The sequence below is a fragment of the Balearica regulorum genome, chromosome 3, assembly GCF_011004875.1.
Source record: "Balearica regulorum gibbericeps isolate bBalReg1 chromosome 3, bBalReg1.pri, whole genome shotgun sequence".
In the NCBI taxonomy this organism is placed as follows: Eukaryota; Metazoa; Chordata; class Aves; order Gruiformes; family Gruidae; genus Balearica; species Balearica regulorum.
Genome location: NC_046186.1, coordinates 34636938 through 34656954, shown reverse-complemented (window position 1 = coordinate 34656954; position 20017 = coordinate 34636938). Strand labels below are relative to the sequence as shown.

Genomic DNA, 20017 nt, shown 5'->3' with positions numbered 1-20017 from the left:
ATCAGGGCCTGGTCACTGTCTTTGACATATTTCAGAACTGCATCCAGATGGAAGCTGAAACTCTTGCTCTTCTTGTTCAGGAAATACCACAAAAGGAATAAACTTAGCACATGAAGGATGAGAGTTTCATTCCATTTAGTACTTAATTTTGAAACACCTTACAAAATAGTTTTCATTCTTCATAGAATTAAAAAACAAAAATAACAACAAAAACCCAAACAAAACAACAACAAAAAAAAACCCCAAACACAAAAAAACAAACCTCAGCTATTTCCCCATACTAGCAAGCATGTCTGGCCTTGAGTCTTCCACACACAAAGCCTGTACTTCATCATTAACCCTCTGGAAGCTTTATGGGAGCTGGAGAAAATGAGTTATTCTGCTACTGCAACCAGTCTATCACTTTGGTCCCTTCCTTACTAGTGATATCTTTAAATCAACAGGGTTTTGTGCCAGCACACTCAAAAGGAAGAACATTTTGTCTTCACTGACAAAACATCTTTGTTCTCTGCCGTACATCCTGTACTCAGTCTTTCTGTAAGATTTCTGTTGGCATTTGTGCTACTGGTAAATTAACTTAGTATTTCTGTAGGTCTAGTTAAGCATCAATAAGTTTGGTTCTTTTAGCTCTCAGGAAAAGTATGTCCAAAATAATGTACATACAGTATTTTTCTATTTATATTACCAGAACTGCAGATAGGCCATGTGCTCCAGCATCTCTGTTCAGGATGATATAAAGAGCTGGTCTCCCAATTATACTCATCTCTGATTGATAGACAGGTACTAGCTTTAGTGGGAGAAAGAAGCTCATTTTACCCAACCACTCAAAAGTCTTCATCTTCAGCTGAATTGACTGAAGCAGCATTAGATACAGACACAGATACATGCTGGCGCAACAGAAACTAGATTGAAACCACCAATATATGTAACACAGGTAACCAGCTAATAAGCAAATAGAAATATACTGACAACGTAGAAAGAAGGAAATGCCAAATTTATGACAAGTCATTGCCAACACAATCTGATCTCTCGTGATCATCCTTGTTGAGAAATATATTGATAATTCATATAGTATCTATTGTTGTTCTTTTTTTCACATATACAATGGTAATACTACAAACCTCTGTGGCATTGAATCGTTAAATGTCTGTTTCTCTCTATCAAAAAGAAACATTTGATAGAAAAGGAGCATATCAACACAGCAGTATTATTTCAGCTGCTTCTGGAGACTATGAAATATTGTTCATCAGGCTCCCTGTGAAACCTGAAGAGATGTTTTTTTTCTTTCCAGGGGAGATTTACCACATAGTGATGTCAATGATAAAATAGTCATAAAATTCTCACTTCATAATGCCTTGCCCTGGGTAGGTGGAAGGATCCCCTGAATCCCTGTATAGTTAGCAGTATTTTAATGAGAAAAAGCTCTGTGGAGACTAAGCTTGGGATTCATCTTACTCAAGCGAGATGTCTGTTAGTGACATGACCACTTCTTGTCTCTTTGATGGATGTTCCTCCTGGAGTCATCTCCTATCCTCTTTGCAGCAACGCCAAGGCTTTGCAGATCCCTCCAGAGTCCCTGTTCCCAGCCAGGTACTCCCAAAGTCTGTTTTCCTTACCAATTCCAAAGTCATAAATATCACCTGGCAGCAGATTCAGCCCTCAGGGTGGGATCCATGGTACCAAATGTGCATCTCAACCTATAAGCTAGTTTCTGAATTCTCTGATTAGTTAATAGAAAAGACTGATTCTTCTTATTCTGAGGCAGCTATCTAACGTACTTCAGAGGACTTACACCTTCAAAGAGCCTTTTTCTATTCATTGGCTACACAGAATACCTAGAGTGAGTAGTGGACCTCTGATGCTAAGTGAAATGAATTCTATTTTCCAGCACCTTCATTTAGACAACTCAGAAAGTAGCAATTAAGTCATGGGTATATTTCTGCTAAAACTGCAATGCAGTGAGCTCCAGGCATCTAACATCTGAAAGCCAAAGACCACTGGCTATAACCTCCCTCATTTGTGAGTACTGACCATTAGCTTATACTTTGTTAATGTTATAACCTTCTATCATGCATAGATGTTAGTAATTTTCTAAATGATGTTTAGAGTTCCCATGCCGATGAGAGATAGTGAGAACACATTCTCCTTTTTTTTCACTAAACAATCAAAACAATGAAAACCACAACCTTCCTGTCTTTCAAGATTGCTGGGGTTTTCATGTATATATAGCTATTGTATTGATGAGTAAGTTCAGGTGAGCCTTTTCTTGTTCACTGAAGGTTTGAATCACTCACTGGAAATAGGTCTCCTACTGGCTATAGAAAGACTCTAAGTAACTATATTCCTAACTTTGGTACCAAACATACCTGTGCATTCCTCTTATTTTAACTATCTCTTTCTTTTACCATCTGCTCCCTCCAGCATGTGTCTCTGTTATAACAGTTTCATTTTACTTTATTTTTACTTATCTTAAGTAAACTTCGTTAATGAGGAAAAAAATTCTCCACAATAGAACTTACAGTGTGGCAAGATGCAATTTTTAAAAATCCAATAGAAATGGGAAGTTATTTCCATAGTTACACACTCTATAGCAACATAAACTTGAACTCTCATGATCTGTAGTTTCATCTCTTCATTCTTCTTTCTTTCCCTGTGTCTCATTTTTTCCTTCTGATCTTCATTCACAGGATATGTTCACACTGCTTAACAAAACCAGAAAAACAAACAAACAAACAAACTTTCTTAACATACATTAGCTAAAACAGTAGCTAAGTCAACATCACAGAGGTTTTATAAGTGAAGTTAGCAGGCTGGTTTCAGTTCCTACATGCCTGAACTCTAATTGCTAATAAAATTTAAAAGCTAGCAAACCTAACTAGCCACATTACACTCTTTGCTAGGATACAACTGTTATAAAAAAAAAATCACAGTTACAAAAAGGGTTGTTGTACATGCTTTAAATTATACATCCCTTACACAAAAACAGTAGCAATATTGCAATCATCCAGATGAAGAATCCCTCATAATCTTCTTAGATATGGGTACTCCCAGCCAATCTCTTTTATTAAGGCATTTGTAGAAAAAGTAATAGTATGGTGTGCAAGACCCATATTCAGGACCCCTTTTATCAGATTCTCTCTTACGTGTTGTCCCTGCTATTGTGTCTGAGTTCAAAAGAATAGGCAAATAATCTTGTGTCCAGCCAGAGCCTGACCTCCTGCACAGCCAGGGAAAAGTAAGAATTTACAACACTTTCATCTTAAACACTGCCAGAGGTATAACATCTATGTGTGCACTGCCAGGTTGCCTGCAATCTTTAAGAAACAGACAGGTATCCACTTAAGGCCCATGCACCTTACAGTCCACATATAAAAGTACCTGAGCACTCTGAGTACCCTGCCGTCAACGTGCTTAAATCAGAATTTCGGATGATGACAAACAAATTCCAGGATCTGATACTATGAATAGACAAATGTCTCAAGACAATTGAAAATATAAATACATTCTGGAAAACTAATCCAAGGTCCTTAGTATGTACTAAAGTCCTCAGTGTGTACCAGACAATGGGGAAAAAAAAGCTGTATATAGCCTGAAATAAAGGGGTTAAGGGAGTCAACTCAGCCATATATAAGGTGATGAAAGACCTGGTCCACGGGAATGCAAATGATCTTTGTAGTTCAGTGAAGTGTAGCAAAGCTGTAAACTGGGAGTTATTAGAACAGTAAGGTACCATATGTAGTTCAGAAAAGAGTGAAAATTGTTAAAATTATTAAAAATTATTAGTTTACTACCATCACATGAGTCTAAATATTTTCCTTGTGTAATCAGGGTTGTTTGGACTATTCTTGTCCTTGGGACAAATACCTTAATTAAATTTTTCTGTTCAGGTTTCAGGGAGTGTTGGTTTATGCCTTTTTCAAAAAGCCAGCTATTGTGGTTTTTCTCCATGATTTTCCTGTTATTTACCATGACAAACAATTACCTTCATCCATGAAGATCACTTATTTGGAAGCTATGCTTCCAAGAAAAAAAACCACAGTGGTATAAAACAAATCGTAAGAAAACTAGACTGCAGATTGAGTTATGACAGACCATGTCATGTTTAAATAGACTATTAATGTGAAAAAGGTTTATTTAAAAAAAAAAAAAAAATGCAAGTCTTTAAGTGGTTTCAAACCATTTCTTCCAAAGTTTTTGACACACAGAAAAAGAAGGATCAGATGTGAGGAAATGCTATTCCAAATCACTGGCGTGAACTCATGATGTATATCACAGCAGGAACTGTACATCTCTCTTATTTAGACTTGCAGCACAGAGTGTTCTGTGAAAGGCAATTCAGTTATCCACCACCTTCTTTTAAACCAGTTTGCTTTTCCCACTGACTTGGGTTTTAACATAGCTTTTTTCTGTCGTTATGCCACCTAGGAAGAATTGCTTTTGCCTACTAGTATATTTAACAGTATATGTCCAAAATACATGCTGGCAGGCCAAGATGCCGCACTCAGTTTACACTGATGTTGATGTTAAGTCACACGTAAAGATTATCAAATCCTTAGCAAGTTCATTAAATTAAAAAAGTAGCATATCAGAATGCATGGCTAACTGACAATGTTATAGATACATACCAGTGTTGGAACAATAAATCACAAGAGAAAAGAACGATGAAACAACATTAAATACTACAATTTCAAAATGTGTTTTACATGTCATACACATACACCCACATCTACATTTTTAGAAACTGAAAATTACACTACATTTACTAATTTGTTCAAACAATAGTATTATTTTTTCACATGATTATTTGGCTAAATAAGATTAAAATTTTGTAAAAAGATCTTGTCAGTCATACAGTTTATTGACATCTTACCATTTCTAACAACTGCTATGGATGAATAGGTGTTGGTCAGCCTATACTCCCATACAAATGTCCATGTAGCCTAAATTGATAATCAAAACTATAGATTAAAGCAATTGTTTTTGCTGAAGCTGTAGTAGGCTTAGCAATTCATCAAGTGGGGAATGTCATGGAGCAGATCATCTTGAGTGCCATCATGTGGCACATACAGGACAACCAGGTGATCAGGCCCAGTCAGCATGGGTTTATGAAAGGCAGGTCCTGCTTGACTAACCTGATCTCCTTCTATGACAAGGTGACCTGTTTAGTGGATGAGGGAATGGCTGTGGATGTTGTCTACCTAGACTTTACTAAAACTTTTGATACCATTTCCCAAAACATTCTCCTGGAGAAACTGGATGCTCATGGCTTGGACAGGTGTAGTCTGTACTCTCCACTGGCTAAAAAACTGGCTGAATGGCCGGGCCCAAAGAGTTGTGGTGAATGGAGTTAAATCCAATTGACAGCCTGTCACAAGTGGTGTCTCTGATCTGGCTCAGTACTGGGGCCAGATCTCTTTAATATCTTTATCAATGATCTGGACAAGGGGATCAAATGCACCCTCAGTAAGTTTGCAGAGGACACCAAATTGGGTGGGTGTTGATCTGCTTGAGGGTAGGAAGGCTCTACAGTGGGATCTGGACAGGCTGGATCAATGGGCCGAGGCCAACTGTATGAGATTCAACAAGGCTCAGTGCCAAGTCCTGCACTTGGGTCACAACAACCCCATGCAATGCTACAGGCTTGGGGAAGAGTGGCTGGAAAGCTGCCCAGCAGAAAAGGACTTGGGGGGGTATTTGTCAACAGACAGCTGTATGCCCAGGTGACCAAGAAGGCCAACAGCATCCTGGCTTGTATCAGGAATAGTGTGGCCAGCAGCAGTAGGGCAGTGATTGTCCCCCTGTACTCGGCACTGGTGCGGCCGCACCTCAAGTACTGTGTTCAGTTTTGGGCCCCTCACTACAAGAAGGACATTAAGGTGCTGGAGCGTGTCCAGAGAAGAACAATGAAACTGGTGAAGGGTCTAGAGCACAAGTTTTATGAGGAGCAGCTGAGGGACCTGGAGTTGTTTAGCCTGGAGAAAAGGAGGCTTTTCTGAAGAGAGACCTTATCGCTCTCTACCACTACCTGAAAGGAGGTTGTAGCCAGGTGGGTGTTGGTCTCTTCTTCCAAGTAACAAGTGATAGGATAAGAGGAAATGGCCTCAAGTTGCACCAGGGGAGGTTTAGGTTGGATATTAGGAAAAATTTCTTCACTGAAAGGGTTGTCAGTCATTGGAACAGGCTGCCCAGGGAAGTGGTTGAGTCACCATCCCTGGAGGTATTTAAAAGACATGTAGATGTAGCACTTAGGGGCATGGTTTAATGCCCCTAAGTGCATTAAACCCTAGCACTTGTCAGTGCTAGGTTTATGCTTGGACTCAATGATTTTAGAGGTCTTTTCCAACTGAAATAATTCCATAAGTCATCAAATGATGGGGAATATGTATCTGTGCATACCTACTTTTCATGAAGCTATATTTGTTGCACAATATTTACAAATATTCATAAAATTAATACCTGATTGTATCTTCTAATTTGATCTATTGTGCTAGTCTGACATATGTATTTATGAGACATACACTACTACCACAGCTGAGCAGTAAACTTTAAAAGATTTATGATACAATCTTTAATGATACCAGAATAACATGGAAGCTGACATCCCATTTTCAATATATAATCAAGAAACTTAAGCATGTAACTCTACTGAGTGTCACTTACACATTCAAGTTTCTGTTCACTTCCTAATTAGACATAAAGCACCCTCATTCTCATGGCATCTCAGCAGAAAACTGCAGCGGGTAAGAGATCCAGCTTTAGTCACAACTTATACATTCAGGGATTTCATGGTATAGTAAAAAACCCCTGAATACTATGTTTGCTGGGGTATATCTGAATCATACATTTAAACTGTATTTTTCATAAGAAAAACATTGGAAAAGCTGTCCTTTTTTATGAACCCATTGTTCTAGGCTTTATTGCTTAATAGATTAATAAGATGGCTAAGAAAATTACAGAAGATGGGCCTGTGAAACCTCTAGTTTTCAGATCCAAAAAAAAATAAAAAACCAAAAATGACTGCAACTTTGTTTCCACTTGTGCTAATGGAAACTGGTGAGTAGCAATTTAAAAAGTCTGAAATTAGAGCAGAAGATTTGGAGACAACTAGTTTCACAAGAATGGAAAAGGATCAGCAAGCATTTAGGAACAACAGACATGCACAGGGACCCACAGGCACACACGTACACATCATATTTGAACTTTTTTTGCACTTTTGGAATCATCTGATGATTATCTGCTACCTCAAGGGAAAGACCAAGCAAATAGCTTAATTTTGTTTTCCTTTCATTTTTCTGATTTTTTTTTTCCGAACCTCTACATTTTCATGGATTTGTCTAGTTTGTAGAGAAGGAGGCTGAGGGGTGACCTCACTGCTCTCTACAGCTTCCTGAGGAGGGGAAGTGGAGAGGGAGGTGCTGAACTCTTCTCCCTGGGATCCAGTGATAGGATGCCTGGGAATGGTTCCAAGCTGCATCAGGGGAGTTCAGACTGGATGTTAGGAAGCATTTTTTTACTGAGATGGTGATCAAACACTGGAACAGGCTTCCTAGAGAGGTGGTCAGTGTCCCAAGCCCGTCACTGTTTGAGAGACATTTGGACAATGTCCTTAATAACACGCGCTAACTTTTGGTCAGCCCTGAAGCGGTCAGGCAGTTAGACTAGATGATCATTGTAGGTCCCTCCCAACTCACATAGTCTATCCTCTCCTCTCCTTTCCTCTCTTCTTCTCTCCTTTCCTCTCTTCTCCTCTCCTTTCCTCTCCGTGCATAGAGGTATCTCACAGCCGATGGTCACCAGAGGTATACTAGAACACTGAGATCCAGTTTGGTACAACAAAATAAAAATTAACTAAATAAAGAGATAAAATTATAAAATCTTAGTGCTTTCCTTTCTTCTCAAAAAATTGACAGATTAGGTTTTTTCCATTTATTGCTCCTGTTATAACCAATCAGATTCTTGTCTCATAATGTGAACTTCACTACATTGCAAGACTGTAACTGTCTGTGACAACTTTATAAAAACATAAATGGAAAAAAAATATTACAGGAATTGTTCATTCTTTTTCATGCCGCTGATTTTGCAATATGCAAGTGACTAAATCACTGTATGCAACTTGGAAAACACTAGTGGGAGTGGAAGTTTTACTCTCAGTAACCTAGTTTTCTAGAAACAGAAAGCCTTGAAATTGTATACTAAGATAAAGCACAGAAAAACAGGAATTATGAGGAAAGTTGAAGAGATGGAACATGGCAGTATATATACTTTAATTCTTCTTCCTTTTGATTTATCATCTCACCTATTGCAGACAGTTGTAGTTGAGATAGTGATCGTAAGTTAGAAAGTACATATTTATAGGTACTTTTAAGTGTAAATCATTTCAGCCTAAAGTAAACATGTAAAATTGTTGCACTTTAATAGTGTCAGTTTCTCTTGACTGATAACACAAAAGCCAAAGCATAGGCTACTGCATGTGTTCCTCATTCTTCATTTGAAACATCTTCTCAAATGTAAGCATTGAATTAACTAGTAAGCATCTCTTAACTAGTCCTAACCTTTTACATATCATTAAATGTCATATACTTACAAATAACTGTGGATTTATTATGCTCGTACAGATACTAAAAAAAATTAATTTTAAAAATGCTAAAATTTCACATCATAAAAAGTTCAAAATTATTTTTACTTTTAGATCAAAAGAATAAACTGTTCCTTCCTGAGGAACAACTTGCTTTCAATAAAATTATATTTCCTAACCAAAAACTTTTCATTTTTAATACTTCTGGGTTGCTGTAATTGAGACATCTCTTACTTCAAGCAACTCAGATGCATATCAAAAAAGGATTGTTTGTTTCTCTTCTAATCAAATTATTTTTTGGGCAGGGAAGTCATTGTTCAGGGGATGAGCTGTTTCAGATCAAGCTTCAAAGATGGTTTTGGAAATAATAGTGAAAGATTAGGTGAGGTGTTTTTCAGCTGGCAGAGTAGGCAGAAAACCTAACTGTTTGCATGTGTGCACTAGGTACTTATTGGTAAGAGATGTTGCTTTATCACTGTAATCTTATTTTCTTTAGAATTTCTTCTAACAAAATCATGGCAAGAATTAGGCCTGAGTCATGAATTAAAGCAAATGTATTTACTGAAAGACATTCATCCTTCTTTTATTTTTCACTATGTTTCTCAGCTGTGTTACAGCGATCATGTTTGCACTCTTCCTTATAAATAAATAAATCCCACATTAATACAAACATGATGAGGTAATTTAATAGCATAGGCTGTTTGTACTTAAGGAAGCAAGCAATACCTAAGTGACTGTCTTTTTTAAGACGTGAGGGGTAAAATCCTCGCATTGAGGTAAATGAGAGTTGGGCCAGGATTTCATCCAGTTACTTAAAAAACTCATTAATGAATTTCCTATCCATAAGCAGGCTGGTTAATGTAGATTGATTAGCAACTAGTTAAAGGGCAAGACAAGTGGCCATGGCATGGAAAGCACGAGATATCTATGACAAGAAATAAATTAGTAATTGCTGCATAGTTCCCCTGCACAGCTTCTGCTCAGCAGTTCTCAGATCTGATGTCTGCACCCTGACTTTTCTTCTTCTTTTAGTTCATAAGACCAAGTCAAGAGGTATTCAAAATAGGACAGCGGCCCATGCAGCCCACAATGTTGTTTGGAAGTATGTTTTTCTTTTTACTGCCCCAATCTTTCTGACAGCTCTTGTCTATAAAGATAAGGGCAAACCAGACTATGAAGGTGCAGGGGAGCTTGCATTTGGAATTGTAGCAAAATTTAAAAATATTACCCATTTTTAGTAACTAGAAAAATAAGAAGTAAATTAGTATATAGAATTAATTCTGCTATAGTCTAGCCTAGGTATATTCTTTGTCTCAGGATATCTGCACTAACAATATTTGTCATGTCTTGTTCACCCTGCCAAGTCAAGTCATTTAAACTATCCACATTGTTTTTGTAATTTGTTACTGGCTTCTGCATCTGGATCTGGTGTTCTCTGGTTTCTCTGATGTCCAGGCAGTGAAGCCTTGCTAGGAATCAGCCTGGCATATCTTCTGGTAGAGTATGAACTTTTCCAGTGGTCTCATGAATTTACTGCACCCTACTGCTGCATGGGTCTTTGTGCCACCTCCCCTTACCATGCTTGACTTCACATTGTGCAGTGGTATCAAGACACAAGCTGGATTGAAAAAAGGGATTGAAAAGAAAAGAATGCCTCTAATGTCTAACCTGTAGGGGAAATGGACTAAATGATCTTCAACCCAAACCATTCTACTGCTCTTATGATTCTACCTCCCAACCACTATGGCCCAGCAGCCCAAGAACACAGACTAGAATTACTCCAAAGTATATGCCTTTGAAATGCACATAGTCTGGGCATCAAGACCTCATTGCCTGTGGTTTCATTCTACAAATGCACTCATATTTATCGTTAAGGTAGTGTGGTTTGGTACATATGACAGGGCTAACCCCCTGCTGTCCAGGGCCTGGTGGAGCACAGAAACATGTTCATAAATATCAGTGGGACAACAGGTGAGATGCGTACTCAGGCCAGATATAGCTGTTCATTGGCAGATTGTACAGTACCTTATTGCATGTTGTCCAGGTTATTTTCAGTTCTATATGTTATTATTTTTCACACCCTAGAATCACTACATGTCTAACATACACAACCAGGAACATTTTGTCCCTAGTTAGTTTTATTGGTCAAGGTAGAGCAAACATATCTTTTTTTTTCTATTAAATTAAGTGTTGAATGAAATATATCTTTCTTCTGTTGCTGACCTAGGGTCATGAGATGCCATTTCACCATTCTTCAGAGTTTATTAATACTCTGTCATATTTTCATAATATCATCCAGCTTGGTTGCAGTTTCCTGTATAAGTTCCTGTATGACTGAACGGGAAACAAACACTGAAACCTTCACATTCACAAAGCTCTGTTCTGCTAAGTGAAAGCTAAGATGAAGGGGTTTTTTGAAAATTCTCCTACAAAAGCAAATGAACCAAACCCCAACTCCAAAGTAGAATAGAAATGAGAGTGCATTTCTGTAAATTCTTAAATAAATGAAGGAAAATCAGGCAGCAAAAGTGAGATCCTCCCTCTCTTGGAATGTTGGAGTTTTTTTCCTACTTCTGTTTTCCCTTGTAGCATAAGGCTGCTGTTGTCCAAACTGCCCAAGTCACTGGAACTCAAAAGGTTAGACAGAAATGCAGAGGGAAATTGAGGACCTAAGCCTCACTAAATAGTCGGAGAGACATCTTTGTGGAAATACATACATGCTATCCTGCAACCAGTTCATAATCCTGTCCTCTCTCCCCAGCTTTTGCTGCTTCTTTTGAGAAACAGAATTGCAAGAGGCAAAGCTCAAGTTTTGAACCACTGGCAAGGTGTTTGAGACAGTTTTGCACTACCTTGTTTTCTGATTTGCTTTTGTAGCAGCGCTTTAATTTGCTTGATGGATAGATTAAGGGCATAGTTAACCAATCTGTCAAATGGCTAGCTGTTCAGCCTCTTCAAAAATCATGTTATATTTATGAATATTCCATTATTTCAGCTGAAATCAGGCAGCATGTGTACTTTCCAAATATTGACCAGGCTCTGACTGTACTCCAGCCAGCTGGCTGCACATTGGATCATGTGGTTGGACTGGCAGTTTGGAGCAATCCATGAGGAAAATGTGGGGAGCTAAATGCTGGATAGGAAATTAAACGGCACTGCCGTAATCTGGCCTGTACCTTGAAGCAGCTTGGCTTTGGCTGCTCACACAGAGGAGACAGTGTGCGAGGGGAATCTGATACCACTGGCAGACAGATATGGGACTGACTTCAACTGGTCATGCATTTTCCTAAAACCCAGATGAGCATCAGTGCACCACATGTCATCTTTCGGGCCACACTTGTCCCAGACAAGATCTGTTTACCAAGAATGAGCAAAAAGTTGACACAGCAGGAGAGCATGCACATGAATTCTTCAGGGCAGGCAGCATTATTGCTGACCTCCTCATGGAAAATCTGGCTTGGAGCTGTTATGAAAACAAAACAAATATTAGCAGTAATTAGGGGACTTAGAGAAAGAATTATTCACACCAACAAAGCTGTCTCTCAGGGCTTGTATAAGACAGTCATAAACCCTGCTGACTACAGCCAAATCAACAGAAGAGCAACTGAAACTGGGAGCACAACAATAGGCAAGAGATCAAGCTGGAAAAACCAGGCACAGCAGGAGCAGAGTTGGAGAACACAGACCCATGCTGCACCATGGGCAGTGAATGACTCATGAACACCCATCTTTGACATTCAGCAGTGGGTCTCACACCCCTGTAAGTGTTTGTCCCATGCAGCAACCCTTGCAAGCCCCCCTGCTGCTGTCAGAAGGTTGTGGTAGAGACTTCAACCACTCAAGGGGTTGTAGCTCACACCACCACAAAGTTTACTGTGTTAAATCCTGGGTGACACACTGGGTAACTTTGATTACTAGTTACCATTGTCTGAAAGTAGCATGACTTGTCACAAGTGAGTTCAATAGTTGCAAAACGGATGAGGCATTCAGAAAGCTTAAGAAGGGAAGAACTGCTAGAAGAAATGCAAGTTGCAGAAAAGATTGAGAAAATTGATATGTTATGCAAGAACTATTGGTCTATGTTATATAACAACTCCTATATATTGGTATATTCAATTTAAAATACAAAACTTGCTATGGCATTTCTATACTTATCTACCGTATGTACATCTTCAAGAATAAGTTACATGCAGGAACTCGTTCAGACCTTCAAGCAATCAGGGGCTTCTCAGATTTATGTAGAAATGCAGCTGAAGATTTGAAGTTGTAGCGTAGTTCGTTTTTGGTATATCAGACCTTGATGGCTGTGAAATTTGCCTATTAGTTCTAATGAAAACTATTTAGAAATGTTTGTTTAGTCATATAAGGAAGAGGTGGGAAGATTTTTCCTTTCACTCTGTTAACTGCTCTAAGTTTGGAAACTGAGAATATACTGTGCATATGCTCTGCAAACACAACATTCTGGATCAAACTCAGCATTTGTTATTTTAGGATTGATGGCAGTCATTCCCAAAGGCCCCCTCCAGGTTTGCATCTTGTACAATCTTGGGAAGGAGACAGTTCCTGCTGTGAAGGATTTATGAAGTAAAAATACAAATAAATGAGGTTAAAAATCCAGTCAGCCTTCTTAGTTACATGTGTCGCAAGATTTATTTCTTTTTTTTTTGTTTTGTCTTGATTCTTTGGAAGACAGAATAGAAGGATGAATAGATGGGGCTACACATGGACCAGTAAAAAAGAGAAGAAGAAAGGAAGAAGAAGAAAAGCCTCCTACTGGCCTGGCCATGACTGTCAGCCTAAGCTTTGCTGATGTAATGCCAGAACTGTGCCTGAAAGACTTATTTGAAAGAGGACAAAGATACAGTCACACAGCTTTTTCCATGCTCCCAGGACATTCAAAGCATTGCATGTCAAACCATGGATTTCAATACCCTGACTGATGTCAGCTGTGCGGTGTGAAAAGATAACGAATTTGGACTTTCGAATTAAGAATGTTTTTCAGCAATGTGTCAGTGTTTGAGATGCCATAAATACTCTACCAGCTTAGAAGGGACATAACTTTTTCTGTAGCAATAGATGTATACTCTAAGGTTTATTAATTGCCATATCTATCACCATATCTAAACTTAGTTTTCCCTTCTTGGATGTCATTTTCTAAACAAAAGGATTTGATATGATTTGTGGTTTTCTCATTAATATCACTTTGCCAATAGCATTTTGTACCAGTGGAACCTCTGACAAAGAAATAAGGTATTTATCTTATCCTTACTGTATCCTATTTTATGCTTTCAGACTATGGAGTAAAATCTGGTATCCTATTTTCATGCAAACTCTGTCAGGCTAATAAGACAAAGCTTTAACTGAAGAAGAGTTTTGGAGAAAGACCATCAGTTCATATATGTTAAGAAGTAGCATTTTAAATGCAAATAGAATATATGCCCATTTTTTCTAATGCTGTGTTCCTCTACCTAACTGGTGAATGATCAGCTAACAACCATGATGATATTAACTGGTAATTGTATTCTGATTCCATTAGTTGTTAACTGAATATAGGCATACCGCAACTTGTATTGCAAGTAGTGCTACTAATTGTCCCACTGGCTGCTACCCCATGCAGTGTTTAATAGCTATACTGATAGAAAAAACATTGACTAAATACATATCTAATAAGCAAAAAAGTAGTAGAATTACCTGAGCTACAGTCTGAGCACATCGAACAATATTTGGTTTTGAAGGTTATAGAGAAAAACCGAATTAGAATGTTCCCTTGTAGACCTAAGACACTCTCACCACTGGAGCATCTCAGATTTCTTAGTGTGCAGCCATACAGCTGTCAATCAGCATAGCAGTGAGAAAACTTTTCAGCCTTGTGTCATTATTACAGAAGGGTCAAGGAAGGTTAGTAAGAGCTTTGTCAACCCCTAGCAATATTTCTGCCATACCACTAGCAGAACATAGTGACCACTGGTAAAAGTTCTTGATGTCCCAAAGAATACTGAGAGCATAAAAAGAAGATATTGATGTCTGCATAATACTTGGATCTACACTGTGAATATTTTCCATGAATAGAGCAAATGAAATAAAAAAAAAAAAAAAAACCCAGACAATCATGTTGAGATCATTTACGTTTATGTTTTCACTCATGTCACACTTTGATTACCCAGGAAGTTGTATGTATTTTACTGTAACTGTGCTGGTGGTTCTGTAGGTATTAAGTATGTCCAACAACCCCATGTGGGAAACTCCCACAAATATAAACAGAATCCAGAATAGTAATGGACTTTCATGTAAATAACTCTCAAGAAATGTCATATAAAACAGATGTGCAATCTGTGTGACTGAACATGCTCTTCATTAGAAAGTAGACATCACTAAAATATATCATCTCTAATGACATCAATAAAAGCCCTGTTCATTATGCCCGATGAGACATGCTTAGATACTTCTTTTACAACATCAAGACATGGCTCTCTCCCTCAAAAGAAGCCCACGCTAGTGAAGTCAGTCTATTGGTTTATCCCAATTTCTCATGCAATGAGAGAATGATGGAAAATGAAGGCTGAAAGTAACAAACAATAAAAAAATTGAAGATCTATTTGTTGGCTTGAAGTAAAATAGGCTAGAATGTATCTGAAAGCATTACGTAGTTATTTTAACTTCATATGTGGTTTAATTAGTTTCATTAAGCCATTCATGTCCCTCAACTATTATGCAAACTGTAAGTGCTTTACTGGACTGGGACATCACTTGGTTTCAACTGTTAAGTATTCAGAAATGAGAGAAAAGCCACAGAAATTGTGTTTCATGAATGTTCAGCACTAAAACTGTTTGGGTTTTCTTGTATCATCTCTTTAAACTTTAAAGAATGTCACCTTGTTGAGTTTAAGGAATTGCGTGATTATGATGTTACGTTTCAAGTACACTGGCAGCAGTTTCCAGCTAAAGATAGGGATTACCAAAGTGAATAAAGAGCAAAATATGCTGCCTGATGACACTTCTATTGATTCTTTTCTGTCTCTAGGAAAAATCAAAGCACATGAACACGCTTGCCCAATTAAAGCCAGTGGCAGAGCACAGCATAACCCCAAATCATGCTCTATTTAGTCTGTGACTGTAGCTTCTTCTTTTTTTTAAGTTTGAGATATGGGTTAGCTGGGGTTTTGTTTTTTCCATCTCTCATGATGGGTCTTCCAGTGCAGCCTGAGGCAATTGGGCACTCAAGTGACAATGAGTGTCCATGAGATTGAAAACTCCTTTGAAAATCCTGCTGCAACTTTCTTTTCCATCTTCCCATTTGTTTTTAATACTCTGTGACTTTCATTTCAATTAGCCAGGTCACAGAGGGATCCAATCCCTCTCCATGATTACCAAACAATAAGAAAAGCAATACAAATCTAATGGCTTTGATGCCTGTTAGAAACTTTCCCATCTGTGTATCATTTTAAAGCACAGTATCTGTGGATTTATCATGCCAAGAAGGGTGGCTCAGGAAGTTTTTGCACTATAGCAAGTAAACAACTGAAAAGTCATAGCAGGATATGGAATATTATCTGAAAGAAAAGAAATAATTAACCTTTGAAGGGTAAAACTGGTTGAGCTTTATGACTGTGACACTTTCCATACATATTCTCACAAAAGAAAAGATCTTGTCAAAACAGCACATGAGGTTTATGAAGCTTTACTGTGTATAGAACATTTTCATTTGCAAACCAGTTACTTGCAAGGAAACAAGTTTGGGCTAGAAAGAAAAATGCTGCAGTTCAAAAGCTGATAATGCCAGTGTCTATAATGATCTGCATTTCTGCAAAGGCATGACAATAAAAACTATTCCGACTTTTTCAGTTCCCCCATCTCCACATAACCTTTTCCTGAACAATTACTGCATAAACTATTTTTGTGTGTTATACCCATAAACTTCAATAAAGAAAAAATAAAACACAACAATATTTTCTGAATGTCCTCTCATGAGGCAGGAGAGGCCTGTACAGGAAAGCTGTATGAGCCATGAAAGCATTAGATTGCTACTCCTCTTATAGATCCTCTTTACCAGGTTGCTGAAAGGTACTCTTGTGTAAGCTGGATGTTGTTCCACAGTCTTAAATCCTGCATCTAAAAGTTAAGTGTAGAACCAGTATGAGAATACTCCTGTGATCACTTGCACGTCTGTATTAGGATCGTATTTTTCACTACCATGAGTAGGGTAAGATACAGACCCAAGTTCTATTCTCAGTCACTGGTGTAAATCCAAAGTATCCTCATCAAAATCAGTGAACTTATTCCAGATTTACACTTCTGGGCCTAAAGCAGAGTTCAAGCTGTCTTAAGTTAATATTCTTCAGTTAAGAAGAATGTCTGGCTTTCCAGAACTCAGAAATTGTTAGTCTGTGTAGTGCCAGCTTAACAATAAAAAATCAGATTATTTTGTGCTCTTTTCCTGCACACAGATAGAGTGAAATGACATTGATTTCAGCCCCCACGCTCCTGTTGCCAGAAAATAAGGAGCATGTTAACAACTGTCTTTCTGTCCAAATGCATCCATTATGATTATTTTATCAGCTCCCCAGGCAATTAATGAAGCTCTTTTTGTACTCTGAGGTTGATTCTCATGGAGAAGTTGAAGGCAGGTTCCTCTAACTCTTCCTCCCCTGTTCTACCAAAATAATGAGTTTGATGTGTCTTAAATCCTGTAGCATAATACTGTGCTTCATGGTTCTGTGAGTGCAGTATATCCATAGGTAGTCCCAAAAGGCTGTGGCTTTTCCCAGGAGGCATTTCTTTTCCTTCTCTTGATCAGAATACCCAGGGAAAACGCTCAAATTAAGAAGTAATCTTGGAAAGAATGATCATTAAGTGCTTCCTACTAGACAGGAGAATTGGAGAATAGAGAGAAGCTAGAATTTCCCTCTGCACTTTTTTCTTGTACCAAAATACCTGTACAGAAATAAGAAGTTAGAAAAGCTTGCAGAGATTTAGAAAATCATCTCGGGCATCCAGCCACAAAAAAATCTGAGAGTGTGGGACGTGACAGTACAGGCTAGCCTAGAACAAAACTACCTCATTGCTAATGCAAGCCACAGAGTTATAGGAATACAATAGTGAATCCCAAACCTGTAACATTCAGCAAAGCGATCGGACCAGACAGCAAAGGTGCACTGGTCTGCAGGCTAGAAAAGCGTGTGGGATCAGCAGAGAAGAAACTATATCAAAGAGAACATTGCTTGTGATCAGAAGGGAAATAGCAACACAAAGTATAAATTTACGCAAGCCAATGGAAATAAACAGCAGAGAATCAAATTTTGCTTGTATGTAAAACAGAGGATGTTATTTCATATGAAAAGAAAAAGGATTGGACATTTTAAATGGGATTTCCCACTACTGCTGGAAAGACTACTACAGGAATAGGGTTACAAACTACCTACCTGCAAATTCTAAGCCACCAGTGTCCTTGAACTCTTCCTCTATCAAATAGTACCTGTCTGTGAGTTAAAACTAAAGGTTGTAGCCTGAGGCATGGGTTAGTTTTCAAGAATACATTTTTATATTACCTGAACAGCTGGAAAAAATTCTCTCTTGTAGAGGGGGGCTGTAGAAAATGGTGCCCTGCCAAGGTTACTGAAGAATATTAATGGAAAATGGTGTAACTGACAACACTAAATAAGCAAGGGGCTTGAGAAGAGTGGGGCATCAGCATAGGAGTGCTATTTGGAACCAATCTTCTGAGGAAGTTTAAAGGTATTTTTCATACAGGAAGAAAACATGTGTTTTAACTGGAAAATGCTACTATTTTCTAGAACACAGCCCTCGGTTTAAGAAAGATTGTTGTAGTACAGAATGAAGCCACGGGGCAGAGGTTGTTATTCCAAGCCAGGCAGCAAATCATACATGTCTAAAGAGCACTGTGGAGGTGAATGAGGTGAGGAGAAGCGGGAACCAGAAAGGCATGCCTTGCTGATGGCATGCACGTCATTCTCTGGAAAATTCAAATAAGGGAGCAACACCGATCCAAGTAACTAACATAGCAATTGCATCTCATATTCCAAAATAGCTCAGTAAATTAACAGCAATTTTTTCGTTATTCTAGAAGGAAAATTATATTCTCCATCTTAGGTTGTAAGGCAGGCTTGCACTGCAGCCAGCTTGCAGGCCAGGTCTGGCCCACAAGACAGTCTCTGTTGCCCACCAGGGATGAGGCAACATGTGCCTTTTGACTATGCACTTCCCAGCTGGTGCCAGTCAGACTATTTATGTCTCCTGACTGCTGGCTGGCCTAGGAGAAAGTTCTGCCACATACTGGCCCTGCCAGAGGACTCACATCTCCTGGTTGGCCACTTCCCTCTGCTTCTTCTCCCCTCTTATCCCTCCTGGGCAGCACATCACATAGTGTCTCACAGCCCAAGCTAAGCAGAGAAAGGGGAGAGAAAAGGTACTGGAGTGAATGAACGAAGCTGAAAGGGCAGCAGGAGGTGTTTGGATGAGTGTTAGGAAGTAGAAGTCATTAGCAGCCTCTGAGCTCATTTGAGTTGTAGCCTTCTGCAATAAAAATTCATTTAAAAGGAAAAGGTGAAAACCATTTCCTGTATCAGAAGGATTCTTTCACCTCTGTAACACGGCCAGTTTGGTCTGAGGGAGACATTGGTGTTGCAGGGTAGTCAGATAACACCACCTGCACCAACAGGAGCTCTTCAGAACTGCATGCAGGCTGTCAGGGACACTGCGTGATACCGAACAAGGGCAAGGAAAAGAAAATGTTTTAACCAGTTCTTTTTCAGATATATGAAACACACTGGTTTTGAGTAATTCCAAAGACAGAGGTCAAATATCTTAAAGGATCAATGCTGCATGTTTCCAGGTGAGACAAGTGGAAACAGGATAATGCAAAAACCTGAAACATGGATCGGTATTTGCTTTTCCTCTTTAGAAGAAAAAAGTGAGGCTAATATTCCCACATCAGCAGCAGGGGAAGTTGAGCCAGTTCTTACAGGAGCAGCAAGTGTGTCAAGTGAGGAGTTCAAACTATATCTGAAGGGTCTTCGAGGGAGCTGCTCTGGAGCTGGCCTGACCCGCAGTGAAGCAGCAGATCCTGGTGCACAGTAGTATTTCCAAAGGCAGGGAGATGTCAGGGGAGCAGAGAGACCCACCAGCAGCCAGCAGCTCTCATAGAGGCACTGCCACGGCCTGGGCAGGGCCAGGAGTACCAGCGGCCACCCCACAACTACCCAAGGCAGCCCAGGGAGCACCAGCCACCAGGAACACTGCGACCAGAGCCGGCAAACGGGGCATGGCGCCTCAGCCAGGGCATGGCACGGCAGCTGGTGTGGGAGGGTGCCTGGTCAAAGGAGGGATATTCCACCAGTGGGAGACTTGAAGCACATATCACCCAGTAACTGGGCACTGTTCAGTGACAGGTCAAGGGCACCCATCTTACCTGGCCCTTGAGGCAGA

The 20017-nt window shown here is 39.1% G+C and overlaps 1 long non-coding RNA gene across 1 annotated transcript in view; it reads right to left on the bottom strand.

Moving 5' to 3' along the window:
- Window positions 1–2186: 2186 nt before the first annotated feature.
- Window positions 2187–20017, bottom strand: part of LOC142600944 (uncharacterized) — a 74385-nt gene continuing 56554 nt past the window's right edge. Inside the window, exon 3 of the long non-coding RNA XR_012834443.1 lies at window positions 2187–2702. This is a non-coding gene — a long non-coding RNA (uncharacterized LOC142600944). The remainder of the gene's footprint in view (window positions 2703–20017) is intronic.